A 27283-nucleotide genomic window follows, 5' to 3' on the forward strand; every position below is an offset into this window, starting at 1 on the left:
ATTTTCTGGCTGAAATTCTCCCTCTAACATATAGGTACAGAGAGATGTTTTATAATAAAACAGCTGGTGTTCTGAGAAAACTGCCCTAACATAAGAACACACATGTTTCTCATGAAGTGGCAAAGATTGTGGTTTTCCACTTTATACTGCCAATATTATCAGGTACAGCCTTGAGCAGAGCACAGAGTGAGAATGTCAGACAAACAAATGAAAACAGTTTCTGTATTAAAAGTGTACGGGATAAAAGAAAATTAAACATCGCCTCAGAACGAAGCTTCTGCTCAGGAAATAAAATTGATAATATGAATTGTTGCTAAGCTAAAGGGCACAGGCTGCAGGCCTATGTCTAAAATAACGTGCCCATAAAAAGCTGCTAAAATAACCTCACAACACCATTTTCTACCACTTGGTGTCCATCAAAGCTCAGTTTAACAATGCCAGTTCCCATCACTTATTCATTTACAGAGTTTTTTAAAGTGCTGCATCGTCAAAATGTGGGCACTTCAGAGCTTGACAGAGTGCTAAACATACTTCATGCACTAAAGAAAGATGATGCCAAGAGGTGAACCTTATGGCCTTATGGAGTAGATACAGTGTATTGTGATGCCACATACCCCTAGCCAACATTCTGCCATTGTTACCCATACAAGTGTACTTACTTGAAGTCCAGTTTAAACTGCTCTGTTTGAAGAAATTTAAGAGGTTGGGTTCAACCCTAAAGTAGTGAGTTTATTCTAAAATGTGGGGCCTGGCACACGTAGGCTTCTTCCATCATCTTTTAAGCATTTAAACATTTTAAATGGATAAAGTCATATATGGCTCATCAAGGGACATTTCTAGGCATGCAAAGAGGTGTCATTGTTTAAGTGGGTCAGGCTAATTTCACAGAAGGGTCTGTGAATGGTGTGAAAAAACATGAACGAAATAATTGATCGACTGGTAACAAGGGGAGTGATTTCAATGACAGTTTCACAGGGTCTGGCTTTCTGAGAATACAATAGTCTTGCAGCCTAGTTTTGAACTGTCTGCAACCTGTGATAATGTTTCTGAGGACGTTCGTTGTATATGCTTCTCAAGGTCCATGTCACAGTGTTTTTTTCCAAACAGCTATGCTCAATGTCCAAAGCTTGTGTCTATTTTCTAAGATCTGCGTTCTGTGACTATGTTCCAGTCCCCTTGTGTTGGAAACTACCCTTTTTGCAGTTTTATCCCCAAACTTTTTGCCTTCTTCCTCCTATTTTTTCCGATCTGTTTTGCTGGTTTATTGTCTCTGCGCACTTTACCACTGCAGATAAGTGCTAAAGTGCAAGTGCTCCCTGTGTAAATTGTACTGGTGATTGGTTTATCCATGATTGGCATATCTGATTTACTAATACATCCCTAGTAATCTGTAATTTAAATGCTACTAGTAGGCCTGCAGCACTGATTGTGCCACCCACATGAGTAGCCCTGTAAACATGTCTCAGACCTGCCACGGCAGTGTCTGTGTGAGTAGTTTTGAACTGCTATGTCGACCTGGCAAGTGCACCCACTTGCCAGGCCCAACCCTTCCCTTTCTGTACATGTAAGGTGCCCCTAAGGTAGGCCTTAGGTAGCCCTGTGGGCAGGGTGCAGTGTATTTAAAAGGCAGGACATATACTGGTGTGTTTCTGATACTGATAGTGAAATACTGCCAAATTTGGTTTTCACTATTGCAGGGCATATCTCTCCCACACGTTAACATAGGGACTGCCTTTAAATATATTTTATGTGCAGTTTCCCATTGGGAGCAGATAGAGCTATGGAGTTTGGGGTCTCTGAACTCACAATTTAAAAGTACATCTTTTGATAGAGTTGGTTTTTAGATTGTCTGTTTGAAAATGCCACTTTTAGAAAAGAAAGAGTTCCTGATGGATGCAGATGAAGCCCCACGGTGGAAGGAAGATTGCAGATGGGTGTCGGTGAAGGAATTTCACCAACAAGCCTTGGCAAAGGCAAACTCGTGGTTAGTGGAAAAGGGGTGCTACCAGGACCAGCAAGGCCCAGGAGGACTCAACCCAGGAGGGGGAGTTACAGAAGACCCTCAGTATTGCAGAGAGTCCACAGGAGCAGAGACAGCACCCAAAGGAGTCCCACAGGATGGGGACACAGGAGTCGCAGAAGAAGCCCACGCAGCACTACAAACGAGGATCCCACGCTGCAGGAGAACCACACAGGAGGCTGTGCTTTGCAGGATGCAGTGCTGAAGCTACACGTCGCCTAAAAATCCCTTGCAGGAGATCCAAACAATCCTTGGCAGCTGCAAGAGACGCACTGCAGAGGAGGTACTCTCCTGCATGGGAAGGCAAAGACTTACCTCCACCAAAGTTGGACAGCTGGCAGAGAAGACCAAGATGACTACTCCGGACCACCACCTGTGATGCAGGATCCATGCAGCTCAAGATGAAACGAGATCCACGCAGCTGGTCGTCGCTTGTTGTAGGTGCCTGCAGTTGCAGGGAAGTGACTCCTTCACTCCAAGGGAGATTTCTGCTTCTTCTTGTGCAGGCTGAAGAGTTGCAGTCTTCCGAGGATGCACAGCTGGGGAAATGTTGCAAAGCTGGCAGGAGACATGGAAACAAAGTTGCAGAAGAATCTTCTTCGTTATAGCAGCACTTGTCGGTTCCTGGAGGATCCAGTCACTGTTCCAGTGGCCAGAAGTCAAAGAAGAGGTTGCAGAGGAGTCCTGCTGGAATCTTGCAAGCCGAATCTGAGGACCCACCCAAGAGGGAGACTCCAAATAGCCTTGAAAGGGCGAATGGTAACATAAACAGGTAAGCATCTATCAGGAGTGGGGGGGCTCTGACGTCACCTGCCTGGCCTGGCCCCTCAGATATTCCCAGAGTTCCCTGCCAACCTTGGAAACAAGATGGTAGAACCCAGGGACCCTCTGGAGGAGCTCTGGGCACCACTTCTGGGGTGGTGATAGACAGGGGAGTGGTCACTCCCCTTTCCATTGTCCAGTTTCACGCCAGAGCAGAGACTGGGGGTCCCTGAACCGATGTGGACTAGTTTATGCACGGAGGGCACCAAATGTGCCCTTCAAAGCAAACCATTGGCTTGGGGAGGCTACCCCTCCCAAGCCACTCACACCTGTTTCCAAAGGGAGAGGGTGTTACCTCCCTCTCCCAAAGGAAATCCTTTGCTCTGCCTTCCTGGGCTTGATCAGATCAAGCAGCAGGAGGGCAGAAACCTGTCTGAGAGTGGCAGGGGCTGGGCTGCCTGGAAAACCCTGTAAGACTGGTGGTAGCAATGCTGTGGGGTCATCTAAGGAGCCCCCAGAGTGCATGGAATCATACTTCCAATACTTGGAACCAATAATGATACCAAACATACCCAGGTTTGGAGTTACCATAACGTAGCTGGACATAGGTAGTGACTTATACCCAGTACACGTGTAAAATGGCATTCCTGTACTCACAAGGTCCAGTAAAATGGATCTGGAGTTTGTGGGGGCACCTCTGCTAGTGCAGGGGCGCCCTAACACACAGGTACCTGCACCCTACCATCTGGGCTGAGAGGGCCTACCATAGGGGTGATTTATAGTGACCTGGTGTAGTGACCTATAGTGGAAATGGGTGTGCACCCACTTCAAGAAGGCTGCAATGGCAGGCCTGCAGAACCCTTTGCATGGGCTCCATTATGGGTAGCAGAATAACTGCTGCACTCCATAGGGATACCCTGGAACCCCAATGGCCTGGGTACCTAAGTACCATATACTAGGGACTTACATGGGGGGATCAGTATGCCAACTGTGGGAAGAAAAAGGTAACATTTAGAGGAGAGAGCAAAACTACTGGGCTCCTGGTTAGCAATGTACAATTTAGAGGAAAGAGCAAAACTACTGGGGTCCTGGTTAGCAGGAACCCAGTAGACACAGTCAAACACACTGACAACAGGCAGAGAATGGGGGTAACCATGCCAAGAAAGTGGGTGCTTTCCTACGCAACCCTTTCCCCATACGAAGGACAAGAAGGCTAACCTTGCCCAGATGAATCTTCATTGTCTAAGTGGAAATATCTGTAGAGTCCATCTACATTGGAGTAGTTACTCCCAGGTCTATGTTTCATTGTATAGTCCATTCCCTGTAGAAATATGGACCACCTCAACAATATTCGGTTTTCTTCCTTCATCTGTTTGAGCCATAGAAGGGGCTTGTGGTCTGGTTGAACAATGAAGTAAGTGCCAAACAGATATGGTCTCAGCTTCCTCAAGACCCAGATCACAGCAAAGGCCTCCCTTTCGATAGCTGACCAATGCTTCTCTCTAGGGGTCAACCTTCTGCTTATAAATGCAACTGGTTGATCCTGACCCTCAGTGTGGAGTTGAGAAAGAACTGCCCCCACCTCCACCTCTGAAACATCAGTTTGGACAATTAATGTCTCAGAGTAGTCCAGACTTTCTGCCAAAAATGGCACAATGAAATCTCGTAGATGTAATTGCGCCATATTTGTGGTTCTCCTTGTCCAGGAATGCCCCCTTTGCATACATTATGCATGGCGCATGGATAATGTGGCTCAAAGGGTTGCAAAGTGGCACAATGCATTTGCAGGCCTAACGCCACATCACCATCAAAAAAATGACGCTAATGTGGCGGTAGGCCTTTTTAAATTTGGGCCCCCATTTTTAACACCTTGTCTCTTTGTCCTTGTCTCTGTGGCTTTCTCGAGACTTTCATTCTTACATACTTGTACCAGTCTCCAGGTCCCACTGTCTATGTCCCAGCATCTTTGTCCAAGTTTTCCTATTCTCCATGTCCCAAAGTAGGAGAAGTGGAGGTTAGCCACAGAGCCGGATTGTGAACCCAAAGCAGCCCTGGCAAGTTTTGTCAGGCCAGCCCCCATAGGGTGCATAGTAAGCGGGTCTGACCACTACAGTGGGGCTTGTGGAGGTTCTCCCCCCCATGAAAATTTGGGGAAAAATGGCAAAAACTGTGCATTCTAAGACACATTTTTCATTATATATCCAATTGTATTTGTCTTTAAAGCATAGTAAATGATGACTTTACAGTGCACCAGGATATGGCAATCTTTATTGGGCTTTTCAATGGTTCCCTCACCACCACCCTCTAACAGTGCCTCATCTCTCCAAAGACCCTCTCTCACATGTATTTCATTTGTTTTATAGCGCCTCTCATACCAGGGTAGGGTGTTGGAGCACTTTACATCACACACACATAGAGAGACAATGAATCAGATGTGTGTAAATCAGTGTATAGAACACGTTACTTAAGACAAAGAGGACAACATGGTGCAGGATTCACATGTCATACATACTGGTAGGCATTGTTAAGAGTTCCTGGTCTGGGGAAGCATAAACTCGGGATTCAGAATGTAACACAGTGGTTAGAGATGACTTTATTATTAACAATTTATTTCTACCCAAACAAACCCTGTTTAGCCAAATTAGGATAATTATAGACTGACAAAAACATACCTTTCTAGCCTGTACCATGCAGCTCTTCTGTGGCAGTTCATAGCTCACTGTGCTAGATTATGATTGAAAGTTATGAATTGCACATTAACAAAAGACTCTATGTCACTAAAGCAGTATCTCACTTAGCACTGCACATAAAATACTGTTTTGTCATCTGCATAGTACACATTCTTTGCAGCAGGCATATTAACTATCTCTGCTACCTTAGATCAGTCAAGACTGCCACTGGACAAAACTCCCATCTCTCTCTAGCAGTTACATTAATCACCAGAGTTATCTTGGCACTTTTATTGTTGCCTGACAACTTTTGGATATACAAGGAACTCTGCAGTGCTTTTAAAATTGCTGCACTGCCACAAATCTGCCCTCACCCCAGCAACAAAAGCTGCCCCCACCCTTCTAACCTCCTGGAGAAATACCTGATGCTCAGTATGGCCAGTACAGCCTTCGGTAGCCACCCTGCTGGCCCAAGAGAGTGGAGTAAATACCAGCTTGGTCTGCGTCCAACACCTACCATTTCACAGCAGAGAACAGTTTGGATGATTTCCTAAAAAACACGTCTCTAAAGATTGGTTATTATTTATCAATACATTTGCTCTGCCCAACAGCAGTTATTGGGCTACATTTATTTTCACAGGCATGGCATGAATCCATTTAGGATGCTATGGGCCAGGTTTACATATTTTTCATGCAAAAGTGATACCAAATTTGCTGTGCAGCGTTGCACATGGTGAAAACACAGTGCAGAGCCATATCTATTAGATTGGCCTGGTGCTGGTGTCATCCTATCTGCTGGCACACAAACATGCTGCCTTATGCTATGCAAAGTCTTGCACCATGGTGCAGAGTGGAGTGTGCATTGTTTAGCAGAGAGTTTGCATTTGAAGCACATGCTTTCAGTACACATTTCTATTCCTCGACAAACTCAGAAGAATCCCACACGGTGAAAATGTGCTGTGCAAAGCAGAACACATGTAATGCATGATTTTTAAAAAATAAACACATTTTCCCTAGTTAATGCCTACTTCAGGAGGTGTTACATTTTTGATGCAAAGTCCGGTGAGGTGAGCATATGTATTTGTAATGATCCACAGAATGCCTGGTAATGCTCGAACCAAAGCAAAACAGCACAAATATATTTTTGTACTGAGAAAATGTCACTTTTGCAGGACAAACATCTTTTACACTAGATATTACAACAATGGAATGTTGTGAACTCCACTGGGGCCAATGGAGTGCTCTGGGCTTTTACTGACTGGTAAAAGCCAGGAGCGTCAACATTCCAATGTTCTTTGTTCACAGCTATAGCTGTGAACAAAGGTCTCATGAACCTTTGGCTCGGGCCTTTAACGCTGGAGTGGGCCTTAAATGGCCGGTATAACCCGCTAGGGCGGGCTCTAAGGCTATATTAGAACATTGGAATGTTGAGAGAATGTTGAGAGCTCCACTGAAGAAAGTGGACTGCTCTGGGCTTGTAACAGCTGTTATAAGCCCGGAGCTCCAACATTCAAATGTTTTTCACACAGCAACAACTGTGTGAACAAAGGCCTCACGGAGCCCAAGGGGATTTCAATCTCCTCGGGCTCCGTGAGGCCTTTGTTTTATTTATTAGAACATTCTGCTCTCTAGTGACTGAATGTTCTAAAAGCCTTATAGCCCTTCGTAGCTGAGCTTTAGCGGGCACTAAAGTCCTGCTCCCTTGTTAAAGGCCCTCGCCTTCGGCCTTTAATGCTGCAGCAGGCTTTTAATTGGTGGTATAGCCCGCTACAGCAGGCTATAAAGCTATTGTAGAACATTGGAATGTTGAGAGCTTGATTGAAGACAATGAAAAAGGAGTAGCTTTTGCCTTGTAAAGACTGGTATAAGCCTTCTGCTCCAACATTCCAATGCTGGTCTTTATGTTGCTCTGTTTTAATTTAGAATATTCTACCCCTGCTGGGTAGAATGTTCTAATAGCTCTATAGTCTTCTGCCTCAGACTATACTGGTTTTTAAAGGCCATCTCCCTCATTATAGGTCCTCGGCTGCAGCTCAGACCTACAACTCAGGTTCAGACCCTTTAAAAACTAGCATAGCCCCTCAGCTGCGGGGTATATGGCTATAATATAGGAAACTCTGTGCTGCTTTGCACGTCGTAAGGCAATTGTAAATCTGAGTCTAACAGTTTAAAATTTAGATTTTTGTGAGACGAAGAGGATGTGCCCGAAGAACATCAGGCATGTTTCTGACCAAACAGACTAGAGATGCTATACGGTGTTATTTGCATAGCACCACCAGCATTTCCGTGGCATCTTGGTACATTATCTCTAGGCACCACAATTCCTTCTTTCTCAAGACTTTCATCACTTTGGAGTAACCAAAAGGAGACTCAGTTAGGGTTGCCATCTAGCCTGTACTTTACCAGGTTGGCCTGTATTTTTATGTCCACATCAGTAAAAGTATTGGGGAAAGTCGTGAAGTCTGGTATTTCAAAGCAGAGGGATAAATGACATGTTATAAAAGAATACTGAGACACCTGAGCACATTTATTTTCACCTAGAAGCTCTTAACCCTTCCAGAATGGAAAAAGACAAACAAGCATTGGCAAAGCCAATAGGCCTCGCCTACTAGAGCTATTGACTTTGGCAATGCTTTGTTGCCATGCCGTGCAGCATATAAACACTGACTGTGTCACAGCACTTTTTTAGTTACTATTATTTCTTTATCTGTCCTCTTCTCCCACTTGTGTAATTTTCTGCCGCCATCCCTCCCTCTGTGTTTCCTCATTCTCAAACCCCCCCGTTTGTTACGGGAAGTCAGCTGGAGAATGAGGCAACACGGTAGGAGGGCGGAGAGGATGACCCTGGTGGGGGGTTGAGGACGGGCGACAGGGGTCAGGGAGCATGCAGACAGTGGAGGGTGGGTAAGAAGGGCTAGGGCAAGCCCACGGATAACGGAGGAAGAGAGGCTGGGGCAAGCACATGATCAACGGAAGATGTGCTGGAGGGGCTGGGGCAAGCATACGGACAGCAGAGGGTGGGAGGGAGGGGCTGGGGCAATCACAAGGACACCAGTGGTTCAGGCAAGCACACAGACAACTGAGAGCAGGGCTATCACATGGACAACAAAGGACGGGCAGGAGAGGCTGGGGCAAGCACACAGATAACAGACAGTGAACAAGAGGGTCTGGGGAAAACACAAGGGCCACATACAGTGGGCATGAGGGGCTGTGAGAAGCAAACAGACAAGCACACGAACAACCAAGGGTGAGTGGGGGTGCTGGGGCAAGCCTACAGACAACATAGGGTGGCCGAGAGGGGCTGGGGTGTGCATGTGGACAACAGTGGGGTGGTGGGAGCTGAATGGAGAGGAACCTGCTGGGGAGACGAGGGACATAGCTGGAAAACACATGCACTCTCATCAAGCTCTTAAAAAGAAAAAAGTAGCATGTGAAAAAGCTAGCTGAGGAAGGACTCAGTAATGCATCCATCATGCAGGTGAGGGACACATACAAAAAGAGGAAGGATCCGGAGCTGATGGAAGCATACGATTAGGAAGCAAGCAAATGAGAGTGACAATGAAGCCAACCAATCTTGAGCAATGGGCAGCCTCTAAGCCCACTGTAAACTAACTAAAGGAGGCCTTGCAAGAGTGAAACCTAAACAATTGCTGGTATCTTTTTGTGAGGCAGGTGGCAATCCTAGAAAGTGCTTTATAAGATTGTAAGGGAAACGTAAATGCTTAGTGGAAATAGTGGAAGTGGGAAGGGACCATCCCTTGCTTGAGGTGCCGGGAAAGAAATAGAAATGCTGTAACACTTGTAACTTATGTGGACCTTGATTGGAACTTGTCAGCACCACTATGGACTGGCACATAGAGCACTGTAAGGCAAATTGTGCCAAGCCACGTTAAACAAAAGTATTCCCCAAAAGTATAACAAAAATAACAGCATATGCCATTTACAGGTAACGGCTGCATTACTGGTAATATCAAACCTCTCAACCTTTTGAGGTAGCTTGGCAGGCGACGCAATCACTTTTGACAAGAGGCTCACGATTTTTCAGACCTTATGGTGACATTATTTTAATTTTCAGCAGTGTGCCTTTAAAACACGCGCGATAAACGCGTGGCTGGATATTTATCGTTTATGCCTTAGCTGCAGTGCTTCATTTCAGCAGGTGGTTAAAAGTAAGGGGCACTGGCATTCATTTTAGCAGAACTTATTTTTCTTCATCAGATATTTACAGACAGCGACAGGGGGCAAACACACAAGTAGGAAGAAAAGGAAGGAAAACCATGCACAGAGGGAGAACACAGGAACCTGGCGGAATAATATAAATGGGCAGGTAGAGCCTGGCCGTGGATTGAAGAGAGCATGGACTGCGAGGCCTAGGCATTTTCCGCGTCAACATGTAAATGCCGCAGGCTTCTGGTTACAGTTTTGGCCACCGGCACTCACTCGTTTACAAATTAACACTTAGTTGTATCGTGCGACATCCTTCTGCAAGTCGAGGAAGTGTCCAATATTTCGCTTGCCCACGCGCGTAGCTCAATAACTTAGGTAAACAAACACAACGTCAATAAAGTTATGAATAGCATGTCATCTTGCTAAATTTAACAGTTATTGTTGGCCAATATAGCAAACTGTGTTTGACCACAAACTCTTGTTGTCAATAATGCGGATATAGAAGGGAGGCAGCTGGGTTTGTTTGATGGCAGGTGTAATCCCTTGATTTTTTTTTTTTTTTTGTGTGTTTTTTTTTTTTTTTAGAAAAGCTGTGACTCACTGGGATGCGTTGATTTACGACTTGGACTAGCCCAAGCTTGAAACTTTTGTCCTCTGTGCCTCAGTCTCGTGCACAAACAACCTTGCGTCAGCGCGACGCCGAGACTGGCCTAGGCCGGTCTGTTTTGTTGTCACCGAGGCGCTTCCTATTCGGCCTGTGTACTCCGTCTTCCTCTCAGCCGGCTCTTTCCACTTCTCAGCGGTTCGGTATGACGTCCACGCCGCTCCCGGATGCGCCCCTGCCTGCCCCTACACACAAAGAAGGCCCGGGCTTAGTAAATTGCACAACAGAATGCACCCTTCTGGGAACACCTCATGAGTAATAGGAAACCCTCTGTTCTGCCTGTCCTTTTATAGAAAGTGTTCCTCGAAGGTTGAAGATGTATCAGAGCCAGAAAGTTCGTAGGGAGACCCATGGTAAGGGATGTAACGCAGGCCCCTGCGGAGCAGCGGGGGTCCAACCTTTCAAGGGCCCCAGACCTGGGGGGTGGGGGGGGCGGGGGTGCCCTAATCAACCGAGTGAATATTCTGTGAGATATAGAAGACTCAAGGGCTCCTTATCGTATTCTGCGGGGGATTTGGGATGTTGTGTCGTGCACCCATGGTGCAGCTGAACACAGGCCCACTCAGTTCCAGATAATTAACACACACTGACCGATACTTCGTCATTAGCCCTGGGGAAACGTTCCCTGGCCGTTTTATTCATTCCGGTTACATGTCACCGGCTGTACCACTTCTGGTCCAAAATACAGGGGAGATTAACATCATCTCCCTCTATCTGTGTGCGTCATGTGCACGCCCATGACGAACACACCATTCCTCCTTAACCCAAACAAAACACGAAAATATATCAAACGAAAATACTATACTAAAGGCAGTACACCATAACGATGCGTATTAAAACAAATACCACATGTAATCAGTCCACTACAAATCCTTGCAGCCTAGTTGAACGTGGTGGTCGAGGGCGTAAACTGTACCGGTCCAGCCCTTGTCTTGGAGGCAGTGAGTTGACTGGCATGGAGTCAGCCGCCTCCAGATCTGAAACTTGAGCAGACTCCGAATTCTGCATGTCAGCACCCCCCCCTCGAGCAGATGTCTGAGGGTTATTAACAGTCACCACAGGACTCTGAGACAGAGACCCACTGCCATGATGATCCACCCTTCCTCCATCATCATCCTCAAATGAACTTGGTAATGGGGATCCCTGTTCCATTGCCACCTCACAGTCTGGCATACTAAATACTTTGAAGAATGAGATGTTCCTTGTGATGGTCTCCTGGTGCCTTTTGGCAGTTACCATGGAGCTCTGGATGGCACTCACCACCAAAGGATCTTTCTCAAAAGGCAGCATAAACTTGCTTCCTCCCTGTCTGTTTCTTACAAAAACATAATCACCTACATTGACGACTCTCCTTTTTGCTCTCCGTTTCCTCGATGTCTTATCATTTCTGTCCTTTCTCTTTGAAAGCACCTCACTTACTCTATCATGGATTTCAGAGGGTTCATGCACATGAGGGATGGTGTCTCTTACTCTCCGATTCATACACAACGAACTAGGCGTTTCGCCAGTGTTGACATGTGGAGTGAGGCGATACTTACGCAAGAAAGCATATGCAGCACAGTCCACATTATGACCACCCGCTACTGCAATTCTTAGCACCTTGTTGAGGGTTCTCATGAAACGTTCCACTTCTCCGTTAGCCTGAGGCCAGTGAGGAGTCATTTTTTTGTGAATGATTCCTCAAGACTGCAGATACTCAGCAAACTCTTGGCTGGAGAACAGTGGTCCAATGTCCGTTCTAATCTCCTGCACTAGCCCATGCGTGGCCATGATCTTTTCTAAACGAGGGATGGTCTGAGAGGCAGTGATGGACCCCACAATTTCAACTTTTGGGTATTTAGAGAAATCGTCGATCACTACAAACATGTGACAACCATCTGGCAAATTCCCAAAATCTGCACTGGCCCGGAACCACGGAACAGGATGAATTGTCTCTGTGATAACCGGTGGGGGAGTTTCGGCTGGGCCAACCGCTTGACACATCAAACACTGATGCACTACTCTTTCCACTTGGTCATCTAGTCCCGGGAACCACACCTTACTCCTCAACCTTGATTTCGTCTTGACCATCCCTTGGTATGAGGAGTGTGCCAACTCCACTACCTGATTCTGCAAGGAAGGAGGAATCACAAGCCTTGGACCTCTCAGTAAATATCCTTCAGGAGATACAGCCAGCTCATGCCTGGCCTTATGTAATGAGGATAACATCATCCGGGTCTTCGCAGTCCTTTGAGTCACATGTTGAAGAATGTTATGCCACCTGCCAGAACCAACTGCCGACAGCACCAGCTGCAGACACTCATCACCGTCCGTAGCTATTTTGATTTCATCAATTGAAATAGGCAATGGTTGTGATCTTTCTACCACCAACCTCATGTACTCCTCTACTTCATCCACATTAGCAACCTCTCAAGGAGTAGCAGATCGGGCATGTCGTGCCAGGTAATCTGCAGGATTGAGAGAGCCAGGTCTGTAGACCACCTGAAAGCAATAATCTTGCAGCTGTAGAATCCACTTCTCGATTTGTGGTGGAGGTTTGGAAGAGGATCCATTAAACAGAGGTATTAGGGGCTTGTGATCCGTGGTACAGCGAATGGCTAGCCATACAAATAAAGGTGGAAATGCCTGCAGCCCCAATGCACCACAATGGCCTCCTTTTCAATTTGAGAATAGAGTTGCTCAGTCTCTGTCAACGCACGGCTGGCATACGCCATAGGAGCCCACTCCCCATCCAGTTGTTTCTGCGCCAACACTGCCCTCAAACCAGTGGGGCTGGCATTAACTGATAACTCCAACTCTTTATGGGGATCGAAATATACCAACGTGGTGTGCTCTGATAACGCTGACTTGGTGGGTTGGAATGAAGCATCTTGTTCAGGTCCCCACTCCCATACCGCATTGGACTTTATTAGGTCTCTGAGGGGGGCCGTTATGACTGTTAAGTTCTTGATAAAACGCCCACAGTAATTTATCATGCCCAGATAGCTGCGAACACCAGATACATTGGTAGGGGCTGACACTGACTGGATATCTTTTACCTTGGCAGGATCAGGCATGACTCCCTCTCCAGAGAAAAGGTAGCCAAAAAATGCAACCTCGTTCTGCAAAAAGGCGCACTTATCTCTGTGAAGTGTAAGACCACTTTCTTGAAGTCTCTGGAAAGTCGCTCTGAGACGATGAAGATGTGACTCTATGGTGGGAGAGTGCACTAGGATGTCATCACTGACATTGATAACTCCTGGTAAACCAGCAAGCACCCCACGAATAGCGCCCTGAAAGACCTCAGCGGCACTGGATATCCCAAAACTCAAACGTTTATACCTTCTGAGACCAACATGAGTGGAAAAGGTTGTTATGCCTCGGGAGTCAGGATCGAACATTAGCTGGTGGTATCCAGCATGCAGATCCATTTTCAAAAACCACTGTGATCCTGCAACCTCTGCAACAATGTCATCTACAGTAGGTGTCAAGTGACGTTCTCACTAAATGCCGACGTTCTGCAAACGCATGTCGACACAGATCCTTACCTCACCAGGCTGTTTGGGTTTCCGTGCAATCACGATTGGTGATACCCATGGTGTGGGACCTTCTCGATTATGTCAGTGTGACGTGCCGACACTAACATCGGACCCGCCATACCCCTGGGGCACCGGACGTGCAGCGCTTCCTGACCCAGAAGTCCTCGGGCAGGAACCAATCCTGAGGAACTTCCGGGTGACAGCAGGAAGAAAAGGGACTCTTTGCTCCGACCCGGGAGAGCAGGAGGAAGACGAGTGAGAAGAACGCGACATCGGGAGCGGTGAAGGACCTGCGGACGGCGCAAGAGCAGGAGGACATCGGGACCACCAGTGGCAATCGGAGAGAAGGGAGGACCCTGAGGCAATACCCCAAAACTCCAGCCACGCCTTGGGAAGAGCGTGGCCTCCGCAGGTGTGTGGGCAAGATTAACGAATGTCAGGGGGGAAGGAGGGGAGCAAGGAGGGAAGGTAAAATGCGGGGAGGGACAACAGGGGAGGTTTTCCTTTGATTTGTGGTTAGTTCCTTTGGTTATGGTTTGATTTTTCCCTCCTACACCCTTCACTTATTTTTTTCTTGGTTATTGTTTGTTTTTGTTTTTTCCCTCTGTTTTGGGGTCTGGGGTATGCTACCAGACAAGGAGAGGGAAAGCGCCTAACCCTCAGGAGTAGCCTAGATAACCCCTCCCCTCTGAAGTATCAAAGTACAGTGAAGGTCAGTCATAACCTTCAACCAAGGGAAAAGAAGGAAGACAGGAAGGGGCAGAAGACAAGAGAAGAGAGGGACAAAGAACCACAAGTATAATAGAAGAAAGGAAAGAAGAGAGGGACAGAGGAAAAAGTGAAGAGAGGATAACAGGAAGAAAGAAAAGAGGAAACAGGGAGAGAGAGAAATCAAAAAACAGAAAAAAGGAAAGAAAACGGAAATAGGCCACTTACTGTTGTCTGTATCCATTTCTTTTCTTTTCACATGTGCCTCCTGGGAGTCACCCTGGAAAAGAAGAAGATGAGAAGTTAACGCTAAAGTAAGAGTGGCCAAAGAACGCAACATAAAGAAAAAAAAAGAGAACAAACATTGTCCTGTAGTCTGCAAATAAAGACTATACATGTGCTATCTAACCACAGGCTTTGCATCATCATCGCGACCCCCATTACAGTTGTGTCAGAAGTGGGATTAGTCTTCTCAGGAAGACCGCACAACAGCTGGGGCCGCAATGGAAGAAAAACCCACCCTCGCTGACATGATAGCCCAGTTGGCAGAAGGACAAAGGCATCTCCAGTTAGTCTGAGAGCAGCAGCTAAAGGAAGCGAAGGAAGAACGAGAAGCTCTGCAAACTGCCCTGAAGAGCCAGGCCACTATCATTGCCAACAATCAGTTGGTCCATGAACCTGCCCCGGGGAAGTTGACAGAAACCATAGCCCAGACCAAGGTACATCCCAACGTCCCAAGCAGTGTTCTTCAAAAGTGTCAGGACAATGAGGATCCTGATTCTTTCGTCACTAATTTTGAGAGGGTGGCGAGCTCTGCCAATTGGCCCACGGTCAAATGGGGCCAATATATAGCCCCACTACTTACGGGCCACTTACAGGCAGCATATCAGGCCGTGGACCCGGGAGGTGTGACACCATATAGTGAAATCAAAAAGGCAATCCTTGAAAGGATTGGTTTAGATCAGGAAAGTTATCGTGTCCGGTTCCGGCAAACTAAATGGTTGCCACAAGAAAATCCCCGTACCTTGTATTATCGGGTATATCATGCAGGAGGAAAGTAGCTCCACCCCACAGAGACTACCAAAGTTGAGATGTTTGAGGCTATTATTTTGGAACAATACCTTGATGCTCTCCCCTCCACCACGCGCAATTGGGACAGACAACACCCTGATCTCAAAAACCGCACAGCTATTGATTTAGCTTGTGCTTTTCATCGAGCTCCCAACCTCCGAGGAGCTCATCCAAAATCCTCTCCAATGACCTCACAAGCTCCTGTTTCCAAACCAGTCTATGCCAAACCAACAGCTGGCTCCAGTACTGATAGGGCTATTACATCACACCCAACCCCTTCTAGAGAGGTTATGACAGGACCACAATGTTTCCATTTCTCCGAATGGGGCCACATAGCCCAACATTGCCCATTAAAAAAAGACCCTGAGGAACCAATGGAGATTGGTATGATGAAGGGCCGGGTGTTGTGGTTGGGACATAATCAGGCGAAATATACTACTACAATGAGGCTTAACAACGAAGAAAGGAACGTGCTTATTGACTCAGGGTGTAGTCAGAGAGTGGTAAAACAAGACTATGTACGGCCTGACCAATGGACTCAAAACGCTCAGGTCTTGATAACATGCGTTCATGGGGACCAGAAAACATATCCCGTGGCTACGGTCTTGATTAATTGGAGAGGACAAGAAGAGTGCCTTTCTGTAGGGGTGATCCCGAATCTCGGTGAGGACATGATAATAGGAACTGATTACGATGATTTCGCTCACTTATTGAATAATACCACTCAGGACCGTGTGGCAGATTTATGGTGGAAAGAAGCTCCTTTCGTTTCCACCGACATTGAGGCTAACAGTATCTGAAGGAAGCTCAGCAAAAAAGAGAGACAGGAACAAAAGCGGAGTTATCAGACAAATAAGGAAGGACACAAACTCACTAGCCCAAAGGCTATAATGTCTGTAGCAGGGAATTTTCGACAGGCCCAAAGAGAGGACCCCACTTTGAAACATGCGTGGCAAACCGCTTTAGACTCAAATGTGAACTCATTAGGTCCTACATTTACTGTTACGAATGACTTGCTGTTTAGGGAATGTCCCAACAATCCAGGGAGGAAATATCAGTTAGTAGTGCCCCAGAGCTATCGAGATCAAGTTCTCCACCTGGCCCACAGGGATAACGGGGAAGGCCACTTGGGAAGGGAAAAAACAGAAGCAGTGGTTCAGCAAAGCTTCTATTGGCTGGGGGTCTATGGGGACATTAGAAAACATTGTCAGGTATGCCCAAAATGTCAACTCATAAACCCATCACACGACCGTGCTGTCCCTCTACAACTGTTACCCATAATAGAGGTCCCTTTTTCCCAGTTGGGCATGGACTTAGTGGGACCCTTTACCCCGTCCGTAAAGGGACATCAATATTTATTGGTTCTAGTCGACTATGCTACGAGGTATCCGGAGGCTATTCCGATAGCTAGTATCAACACCAAGACCATAGCCCAGGCCATGATTGAATTATTTTCACGTGTTGGTTTCCCCAAAGAAATTCTTACCGATCAGGGTACTTCATTTATGTTACGACTCATGTCAGAAATATGTAAAACCCTTGGGGTAAAACAAATCCGGACCTCAGTGTACCACCCACAGACGGATGGTCTAGTGGAACGCTATAATAATAAGCCCATTAAGGCCTTATTACGTAAAGTCATAAGTGACTCCGGAAGAGGTTGGGAAAACAAAATTGCCCCTAGTCCCTTACGCACACACATCCAATCGTCCACCGGACATAGTCCCTTTGAATTATTATTTGGCAGACAACCGCGTACTTTACTCAAAATTTTGGCCGAACAGTGGAAAGAGTCTGAGGATGACATAAAGGACGTCCTTTCATACACCAAAGACCTTAGAGAAAATCTACATACTATTTGGGAGGAGGCTCACAAAACCTTGAGAGATGCCCAAGAAAGACAAAGGTCATATTACAATTCCCACACTAAGCCACGTAGCCTAAATGTAGGAGACAAGGTACTGGTACTCTTACCCACTGGCGATAATAAGCTGTTGGCCCGCTGGCAAGGTCCGTACACGGTCCTTGACCAAGTGACACCAACAACATATAAGATTGAAATGCCCGATGGAACCGGTAGGGAACATTATTAATCTTCTTAAACTATGGTATGAGAATCCCGAGAACCTTACTAATCTATATATATCCACCAAAAATGACAGCGAGATTCCAGTCTATCCCACGACGATAACACCCCAGCCCGATACCCCAATGCCCCAAATAAATGAAAACCTCCTACCAAAACAAAAGAAGCAGTTGGAACACCTAGTCCTAACCAGCCTAGACGTGTTCTCCAAAACCCCAGGCAGGACCCACTTGGTACAGCACCAAATACGTACTATTGGGGACAAAGTAGCCTGCCAACGACCTTATAGGATCCCGGAAGCTAAACGAGAGGTAGTGGAACAAGAAGTCAAGGCTATGCCAGACGCTGGTATAACAGAACCCTCTTCCAGCCCATGGTGTTCCCCAGAAGTCCTAGTGCCGTAACCAGATGGGACCACCAGATTCTGCATTGATTTTAGGCAAGTAAATGCATTATCTCATTTCGACTCATACCCAATGCCCCGAATTGATGAACTACTGGAACGGTTAGGGCAAACGAAGGGGTATTGGCAAATACCCCTTAGCGCCGAGGATAGGGAGAAGACGGCATTCGCCACACCCTCTTGCCTGTATCATTTTACAGTTCTACCGTTTGGTCTCCACGGAGCACCAGCTACTTTCCAACGCCTCATAGATATGATTCTGCGTCCCTTCCAAACATTTGCCGCTGCATACTTGGATGATATAGTCATTTATAGTACCACATGGGAGGAGCACCTCGATCATTTAAGAAATGTGCTACACGCATTACGAACAGCCCACCTTACTGCAAACCCAGAGAAATGTAGATTGGGACATAATACCATTAGATACCTCGGGTACATCATAGGGGAAGGAAAGGTCCGACCCCAAATTGAGAAAGTACAAGCCATTACACAACTGCTCCTCCCGCAGGAAAAAAAAAGACATCCAAGCTTTTCTGTGCATGGTTGGGTATTACCAGCGGTTTATACCTCATTTTTCTGAAATAGCCGCCCCTCTAACTGATTTACTGGGTAAAACAAAACCAAGTGGTCTAACCTCCCCCTTTCCCCTCGAGAGGTGCAGTTTTGAGCGCTTAAAAACTATTTTGACCTCTGCACCAGAACTCTGTTGCCCGGATTTCAGTAAACTTTTCCTGGTCCAAACGGATGCCTCTGACATGGGTCTAGGCGCAGTGTTGTCCCAATCTGATGGTGAAGGGTTTCTGCATCCAGTGGTCCATATCAGCCGGAAACTCTTACCACGAGAACGCCATTACCAAACCCTTGAGAAAGAATGCCTAGCCATCAAGTGGGCTGTTGAATCCCTCCGTTATTATTTAGCCAGATGCCCATTTACTTTGATTACGGATCACGCGTCCTTGACATGGTTGGCCCGTCACAAGGATACCAACGCTAATGCGGACTACCTGTCCAGGTACCTGTTGGACATGCAGCTCTACCAGCCACTTCCTGGGGGGGTGAATGTGACGGGCCGACACTAACATCGGACCCGCCATACCCCTGGGGCACCGGTCGTGCAGTGCTTCCTGACCCGGAAGTCCTCAGGGCAGGAACCAATCCTGAGGAACTTCCGGGTGAAGGCAGGAAGAAAAGGGACTCTTCGCTCCGACCCGGGAGAGCAGGAGGACATCGGGACCACCAGTGGCAATCCGAGACAAGGGAGGATCAGGAGGCAATTCCCCAAAACCCCAGCCATGCTCCGGGAAGAGCGTGGCCTCCGCAGGTATGTGGGCAGGTTTAAACAATGTCAGGGGGGAAGGAGGGGAGCAAGGAGGGGAGGTAAAACGCGGGGTGTAGGAAAGTACCATCTTGCCTGGCATGTTACCCCCATTTTTCACTGTATATATGTTGTTTTAGTTGTATGTGTCACTGGGACCCTGTCACCCAGGGCCCCAGTGCTCATAAGTGTGCCTGAATGTGTTACCTGTGTAGTGACTAACTGTCTCACTGAGGCTCTGCTAATCAGAACCTCAGTGGTTATGCTCTCTCATTTCTTTCAAATTGTCACTAACAGGCTAGTGACCAATTTTACCAATTTACATTGGCTTACTGGAACAGCCTTATAATTCCCTAGTATATGGTACTGAGGTACCCAGGGTATTAGGGTTCCAGGAGATCCCTATGGGCTGCAGCATTTCTTTTGCCACCCATAGGGAGCTCTGACAATTCTTACACAGGCCTGCCACTGCAGCCTGAGTGAAATAACGTCCACGTTATTTCACAGCCATTTTTCACTGCACTTAAGTAACTTATAAGTCACCTATATGTCTAACCTTTACCTGGTAAAGGTTGGGTGCTAAGTTACTTAGTGTGAGGGCACCCTGGCACTAGCCAAGGTGCCCCCACATTGTTCAGGGCCAATTCCCCGGACTTTGTGAGTGCGGGGACACCATTACACGCGTGCACTACATATAGGTCACTACCTATATGTAGCTTCACAAATGTAACTCCGAATATGGCCATGTAATATGTCTATGATCATGGAATTGCCCCCTCTATGCCATCCTGGCATAGTTGGCACAATCCCATGATCCCAGTGGTCTGTAGCACAGACCCTGGTACTGCCAAACTGCCTTTCCCGGGGTTTCACTGCAGCTGCTGCTGCTGCCAACCCCTCAGACAGGCATCTGCCCTCCTGGGGTCCAGCCAGGCCTGGCCCAGGATGGCAGAACAAAGGACTTCCTCTGAGAGAGGGTGTTACACCCTCTCCCTTTGGAAAATGGTGTGAAGGCAGGGGAGGAGTAGCCTCCCCCAGCCTCTGGAAATGCTTTCATGGGCACATTTGGTGCCCATTTCTGCATAAGCCAGTCTACACCGGTTCAGGGACCCCTTAGCCCTGCTCTGGCGCGAAACTGGACAAAGGAAAGGGGAGTGACCACTCCCCTGACCTGTACCTCCCCTGGGAGGTGCCCAGAGCTCCTCCAGTGTGCTCCAGACCTCTGCCATCTTGGAAACAGAGGTGCTGCTGGCACACTGGACTGCTCTGAGTGGCCAGTGCCACCAGGTGACATCAGAGACTCCTTGTGATAGGCTCCTTCAGGTGTTGCTAGCCTATCCTCTCTCCTAGGTAGCCAAACTCTCTTTTCTGGCTATTTAGGGTCTCTGTCTCTTGGGATTCCTTAGATAACAAATGCAAGAGCTCATCCGAGTTCCTCTGCATCTCTCTCTTCACCTTCTGCCAAGGAATCGACTGCTGACCGCGCTGGAAGCCTGCAAAACTGCAACATAGTAGCAAAGACGACTACTGCAACTCTGTAACGCTGATCCTGCCGCCTTCTCGACTGTTTTCCTGGTGGTGCATGCTGTGGGGGTAGTCTGCCTCCTCTCTGCACTAGAAGCTCCGAAGAAATCTCCCGTGGGTCGACGGAATCGTCCCCCTGCAACCGCAGGCACCAAAGAACTGCATCACCGTACCTTGGGTCTCCTCTCAGCACGACGAGCGAGGTCCCTTGAATCCAGCATCTCTGTCCAAGTGACTCCCACAGTCCAGTGACTCTTCAGTCCAAGTTTGGTGGAGGTAAGTCCTTGCCTCCCCACGCCAGACTGCATTGTTGGAAACCGCGACTTTTGCAGCTACTCCAGCCTCCGTGCCCTTCCGGCGGAAATCCTTTGTGCACAGTCCAGCCTGGGTCCACGGCACTCTAACCTGCATTGCACAAATCAAATCAAATAAAATCATTAGCATTTATAAAGCGCGCTACTCACCCGTGCGGGTCTCAAGGCGCTAGGGACAAAGGGGGTGGTTATCGCTGCTCGAACAGCCAGGTCTTTAGGAGTCTCCGGAAAGCGGAGTGGTCCTGGTTGGTCCTGAGGCTGGTGGGGAGGGAGTTCCAGGTCTTGGCCGCCAGGAAGGAGAAAGATCTCCCACCCGCCGTGGAGCGTCGGATGCGAGGGACGGCGGCGAGTGCGAGGCCAGAGGAGCGGAGGGGGCGGGTGGGGACGTAGAAGTTGAGGCGTCTGTTGAGGTATTCCGGTACCTTGTCGTGGAGGGCTTTGTGTGCGTGGGTGAGAAGTCGGAAGGTGATCCTTTTGCTGACTGGGAGCCAATGCAGGTGTCTCAGGTGTGCGGAGATGTGGCTGCTGCGGGGTACGTCGAGGATGAGGCGGGCCGAGGCGTTTTGAATGCGTTGTAGGCGATTTTGGAGTTTGGCTGTGGTCCCGGCGTAGAGGGTGTTGCCGTAGTCCAGGCGGCTCGTGACGAGGGCGTGGGTCACGGTTTTTCTGGTGTCGGCGGGGATCCAGCGGAAGATCTTGCGGAGCATGCGGAGGGTGAGGAAGCAGGCGGAGGACACGGCGTTGACTTGCTTGGTCATGGTGAGAAGAGGGTCCAAGATGAAGCCGAGGTTGCAGGCGTGGTCTGCGGGGGTCGGTGCGATGCCGAGGGCCGTGGGCCACCAGGAGTCGTCCCAGGCGGACGGGGTGTTGCCGAGGATGAGGACTTCAGTTTTTTCAGAGTTCAGCTTTAGGCGGCTGAGCCTCATCCAATCTGCGACGTCCTTCATACCCTCTTGTAGGTTGGTCTTGGCGCTGGCGGGGTCCTTGGTGAGGGAGAGTATAAGTTGGGTGTCGTCGGCGTAGGAGGTGATGATGAGGTCGTGCTTGCGTACGATGTTGGCGAGGGGGCTCATGTAGACATTGAAGAGTGTCGGGCTGAGTGATGAGCCTTGAGGTACGCCGCAGATGATCTCAGTGGGTTCTGAGCGAAACGGAGGGAGGTAGACTCTTTGGGAGCGGTTTGCGAGGAAGGAGGCGATCCAGTCCAGGGCCTGGTCTTGAATCCCGGTGGAGCAGAGGCGGGTGATTAGAGTGCGGTGACAGACGGTGTCAAAGGCAGCCGAGAGGTCGAGAAGAATGAGGGCGACTGTTTCACCGTTGTCCATCAGGGTTCTGATGTCGTCTGTGACTGAGATGAGGGCGGTTTCAGTGCTGTGGTTGGTTTGGAATCCGGTCTGTGAGGGGTCGAGCAGGTTGTTGTCTTCCAGGAAGGTGGTCAGCTGTTTGTTGACGGTCTTCTCTATTACTTTGGCTGGGAAAGGCAGAAGGGAGATGGGGCGGAAGTTTTTCAGGTCGCTCGGGTCAGCCGTAGGTTTCTTTAGTAGGGCGTTGACTTCGGCGTGTTTCCAGCATTCGGGGAAGGTAGCAGAAGAAAAAGAAGAGTTGATGATGGTCTGGAGGTGCGGGGCGATGATGTCGTCGGCTTTGTTAAAGATGAAGTGCGGGCAGGGGTCCGAAGGGGCGCCGGAGTGGATAGACCTCCTAAGTTGTTCTCCGGCGACGTGGGACTTCTTTGTGCGACTTCGGGTGAGCACTGTTTCACGCATCCTCGTAGTGCCTGTTTCTGGCACTTCTCTGGGTGCTACCTGCTGCTGAGAGGGCTCCTTGTCTTGCTCGACTTCCCCTCTCTCTCCTGATGCAATTTGCGACATCCTGGTCCCTCCTGGGCCACAGCAGCATCCAAAAACGCTTACCGCATGATTTGCAGCTAGCAAGGCTTGTTGGCGGTCTTTTGGCACGACTCTCCACGGCGAGAGGGATCTGTCCACCAAAGGGGAAGTCTCTAGCCCTTTTCGTTCCTGCAGAAACCTCAGCTTCTTCTGTCCAGTAGAAGCTTCTTTGCACCCACAGCTGGCATTTCCTGGGCATCTGCCCATCTCCGACTTGCTTGTGACTTTTGGACTTGGTCCCCTTGTTCCACAGGTACCCTAGATTGGAAATCCATTGTTGTTGCATTGTTGGTTTGTGTCTTTCCTGCATTATTCCCCTATCACGACTTCTTTGTCCTTTGGGGAACTTTAGTGCACTTTGCACTCACTTTTCAGGGTCTTGGGGTGGGCTATTTTTCTAACCCTCACTATTTTCTAATAGTCCCAACGACCCTCTACAAGGTCACATAGGTTTGGGATCCATTCGTGGTTCGCATTCCACTTTTGGAGTATATGGTTTGTGTTGCCCCTATCCCTATGTGTCCCCATTGCATCCTATTGTAACTATACATTGTTTGCACTGTTTTCTAAGACTATACTGCATATTTCTGGTATTGTGTATATATATCTTGTGTATATTTCCTATCCTCTCACTGAGGGTACACTCTGAGATACTTTGCCATATTTTCATAAAAATAAAGTGCCTTTATTTTTAGTATAACTGTGTATTGTGTTTTCTTATGATATTGTGCATATGACACTAAGTGGTACTGTAGGAGCTTCACTCGTCTCCTAGTTCAGCCTAAGCTGCTCTGCTAAGCTACCATTATCTATCAGCCTATGCTGCTAGACACCCTATACACTAATAAGGGATAACTGGGTCTGGTGCAAGGTGCAAGTACCCCTAGGTACTCACTACAAGCCAGTCCAGCCTCCTACATTGGTTGTGCAGCGGTGGGATAAGTGCTTTGAGACTACTTACCATTCTTGTCATTGTACTTTTCATAAGAGAAAAATATACAAAACAAGTTCAGTGTATATACACATAACCAAAAAGTTTTGCATTTCCTCTTTTCACTCTATTCTAAAGTGCTGAAAAGTACTCCTAAACTTTCTAAAAGTTCTTAAAAGTTTAAAAAGTTTTTTTTTCTGTCTTTCTAAAAAGTTCTGAAAACTTTTTTCTCTTTTTCTATCACTTTAACTCTCTCTAAAAATGTCTGGCACAGGCCAAAATGTTGATCTGTCCAAACTTGCATATGACCACCTTAGCTGGAAAGGAGCAAGGAGTCTCTGTGTAGAGAGAGGTTTGAGTGTAGGGAAGAATCCTTCCTTGGAATTGTTACTTAACATGCTTAGAGAACAAGATAAGGCTAAAAGTGCCCCATCTGTTGAAAAAGTAGCTAATGGTTCCCAATCTGATCCAGGGACTCCCCCAGGAAAAGGTTCAGGAAAGAAACTTCTTAGCCTGCCCATTACAAGACAGTCTAGCATAGTTGGTACTGAGGTGGAGTCACATCATACAGATGATGTGCTCTCACATTACACTGTCAGCCAAGCTGTTAGGGTGCCCTCTGTAAGGGACAGGTCTCCTTCTGTTCATTCCCATCACACCTCTGTATCTAGGAATGTCCCTCCCACCAACCCTGATGACAGATTGTTAGAAAGGGAACTCAATAAGTTGAGGGTGGAACAAACCAGACTGAAGCTTAAAAAGCAACAGCTGGATTTGGATAGACAGTCTTTAGAACTAGAGAAGGAAAGACAGAAGTTGGGTTTAGAAACCCATGGTGGCAGCAGCAGTATTCCCCATAGTCATCCTGCAAAAGAGCATGATTCCAGGAATCTGCATAAGATAGTTCCCCCTTATAAGGAGGGGGATGACATTAACAAGTGGTTTGCTGCACTTGAGAGGGCCTGTGTTGTACAGGATGTCCCTCAAAGGCAGTGGGCTGCTATCATATGGCTATCATTTAGTGGAAAAGGTAGGGATAGGCTCCTTACTGTGAAAGAAAGTGATGCCAATAATTTTACAGTTCTTAAGAATGCACTCCTGGATGGTTATGGCTTAACCACTGAACAATACAGGATAAAGTTCAGAGAGACCAAAAAGGAGTCTTCACAAGACTGGGTTGATTTCATTGACCATTCAGTGAAGGCCTTGGAGGGGTGGTTACATGGCAGTAAAGTTACTGATTATGACAGCCTGTATAACTTGATCCTGAGAGAGCATATTCTTAATAATTGTGTGTCTGATTTGTTGCACCAATACTTGGTGGACTCTGATCTGACCTCTCCCCAAGAATTGGGAAAGAAGGCAGACAAATGGGTCAGAACAAGGGTGAACAGAAAAGTTCATACAGGGGGTGACAAAGATGGCAACAAGAAGAAGGATGGTAAGTCTTCTGACAAGGGTGGGGACAAATCTAAAAATGAGTCTTCATCAGGCCCACAAAAACACTCTGGTGGGGGTGGTGGGCCCAAATCCTCTTCTAATCAAAACAAGGAAAAAAAAACATGGTGCTATTTATGTAAAATAAAAGGCCAGTGGACAACAGATCCCAGTTGTCCAAAGAAAAGCACCAAGCCTCCTACCACTACAACCCCTACTGCTACACCTAGTGTCCCTACTAATGGCAGTGGTGGTGGGGGCAAACCTACTAATAACCAATCCAAGGGAGTAGCTGGGCTCACTATTGGTAACTTAGTTGGGGTTGGTCTTGTTAGGGAGACCACAGAGGCTATATTAGTCTCTGAGGGGGCTATTGATTTAGCCACCTTAGTTGCTTGTCCCCTTAATATGGATAAGTACAAGCAGCTACCCCTAATAAATGGTGTTGAGGTTCAGGCCTACAGGGACACTGGAACCAGTGTAACTATGGTCATAGAAAAACTGGTTCACCCTGAACAACACCTACTTGGTCACCAGTACCAAGTAACCGATGCTCACAACAACACACTTAGCCACCCCATGGCTGTTGTAAATCTCAACTGGGGGGGGGTTACTGGTCCAAAGAAAGTTGTGGTAGCTTCAGATTTACCAGTAGACTGTCTATTAGGGAATGATTTGGAGACATCAGCTTGGTCAGATGTGGAGTTGGAGGCCCATGCAGCAATGCTGGGCATCCCAGGGCATATTTTTGCTTTAACAAGGGCTCCGGCCAAAAAGCAAAAAGGACAGGGAAGCTTGGATCCTGGAACAATGGACCAAGTGCTCCCTAAAGCTAGGGCTAGTAGAAGCAAACCACTTCCTACTATCCCTCTCTCTACAGTGGATTCTACTTCTGAGGAAGAAGAATTTCCACCCTGTGCAGAACCTACACCAGAGGAGCTGGAAGCAGACACTGCTGAGCTTTTGGGTGAAGGGGGGCCTGCCAGGGAGGAGCTGAGTGTGGCACAGCAAACCTGTCCCACACTAGAGGGTCTAAGACAGCAAGCTGTCAAACAGGCTAATGGGGATGTCAGTGACTCTCACAGAGTTTACTGGGAGGACAACCTCTTGTACACTGAAGCAAGGGATCCTAAACCTGGAACTGCCAGGAGGTTAGTGATTCCTCAGGAGTACAGAAAGCAGCTGCTCTGCTAAGCTACCATTATCTATCAGCCTATGCTGCTAGACACTCTATACACTAATAAGGGATAACTGGGTCTGGTGCAAGGTGCAAGTACCCCTAGGTACTCACTACAAGCCAGTCCAGCCTCCTACACGGGGAGGGACAACGGGGGAGGTTTTCCTTTGAGTTGTGGTTAGTTCCTTTGGTTACTGTTTTGATTTTTCCCTCCTACACCCTTCACTTATTTTTTTCTTGGGTATTGTTTGTTTTTAGTTTTTCCCTCTGTTTTGGGGTCTGGGGTATGCTACCAGAGAAGGAGAGGGAAAGCGCCTAACCCTCAGGAGTAGCCTAGATAACCCCTCCCCTCTGAAGTATAAAAGTACAGTGAAGGTCAGTCATAACCTTCAACCAAGGGAAAAGAAGGAAGACAGAGAGGGGCAGAAGACAAGAGAAGAGAGGGACAAAGAACCACAAGTAGAAGAGAAGAAAGGAAAGAAGAGAGAGACAGAAGAAAAAGTGCAGAGAGGATAACAGGAAGAAAGAAAAGAGGAAACAGGGAGAGAGAGGAATAGAAAAACAGAAAAAAGGAAAGAAAACGCAAATAGGCCACTTACCGGTGTCTGTATCCATTTCTTTTCTT

General features: G+C 47.6%; 1 long non-coding RNA gene across 1 annotated transcript; it reads right to left on the reverse strand.

Moving 5' to 3' along the window:
* Window positions 1-27283, reverse strand: LOC138283255 (uncharacterized). The gene is made up of 3 exons (XR_011201154.1): window positions 27258-27283; window positions 14737-14788; window positions 1-23 (listed from the first exon to the last, which is right to left on the reverse strand). It is a non-coding gene; the product is annotated as an uncharacterized lncRNA (long non-coding RNA).

The sequence above is a fragment of the Pleurodeles waltl genome, chromosome 3_1, assembly GCF_031143425.1.
Source record: "Pleurodeles waltl isolate 20211129_DDA chromosome 3_1, aPleWal1.hap1.20221129, whole genome shotgun sequence".
In the NCBI taxonomy this organism is placed as follows: Eukaryota; Metazoa; Chordata; class Amphibia; order Caudata; family Salamandridae; genus Pleurodeles; species Pleurodeles waltl.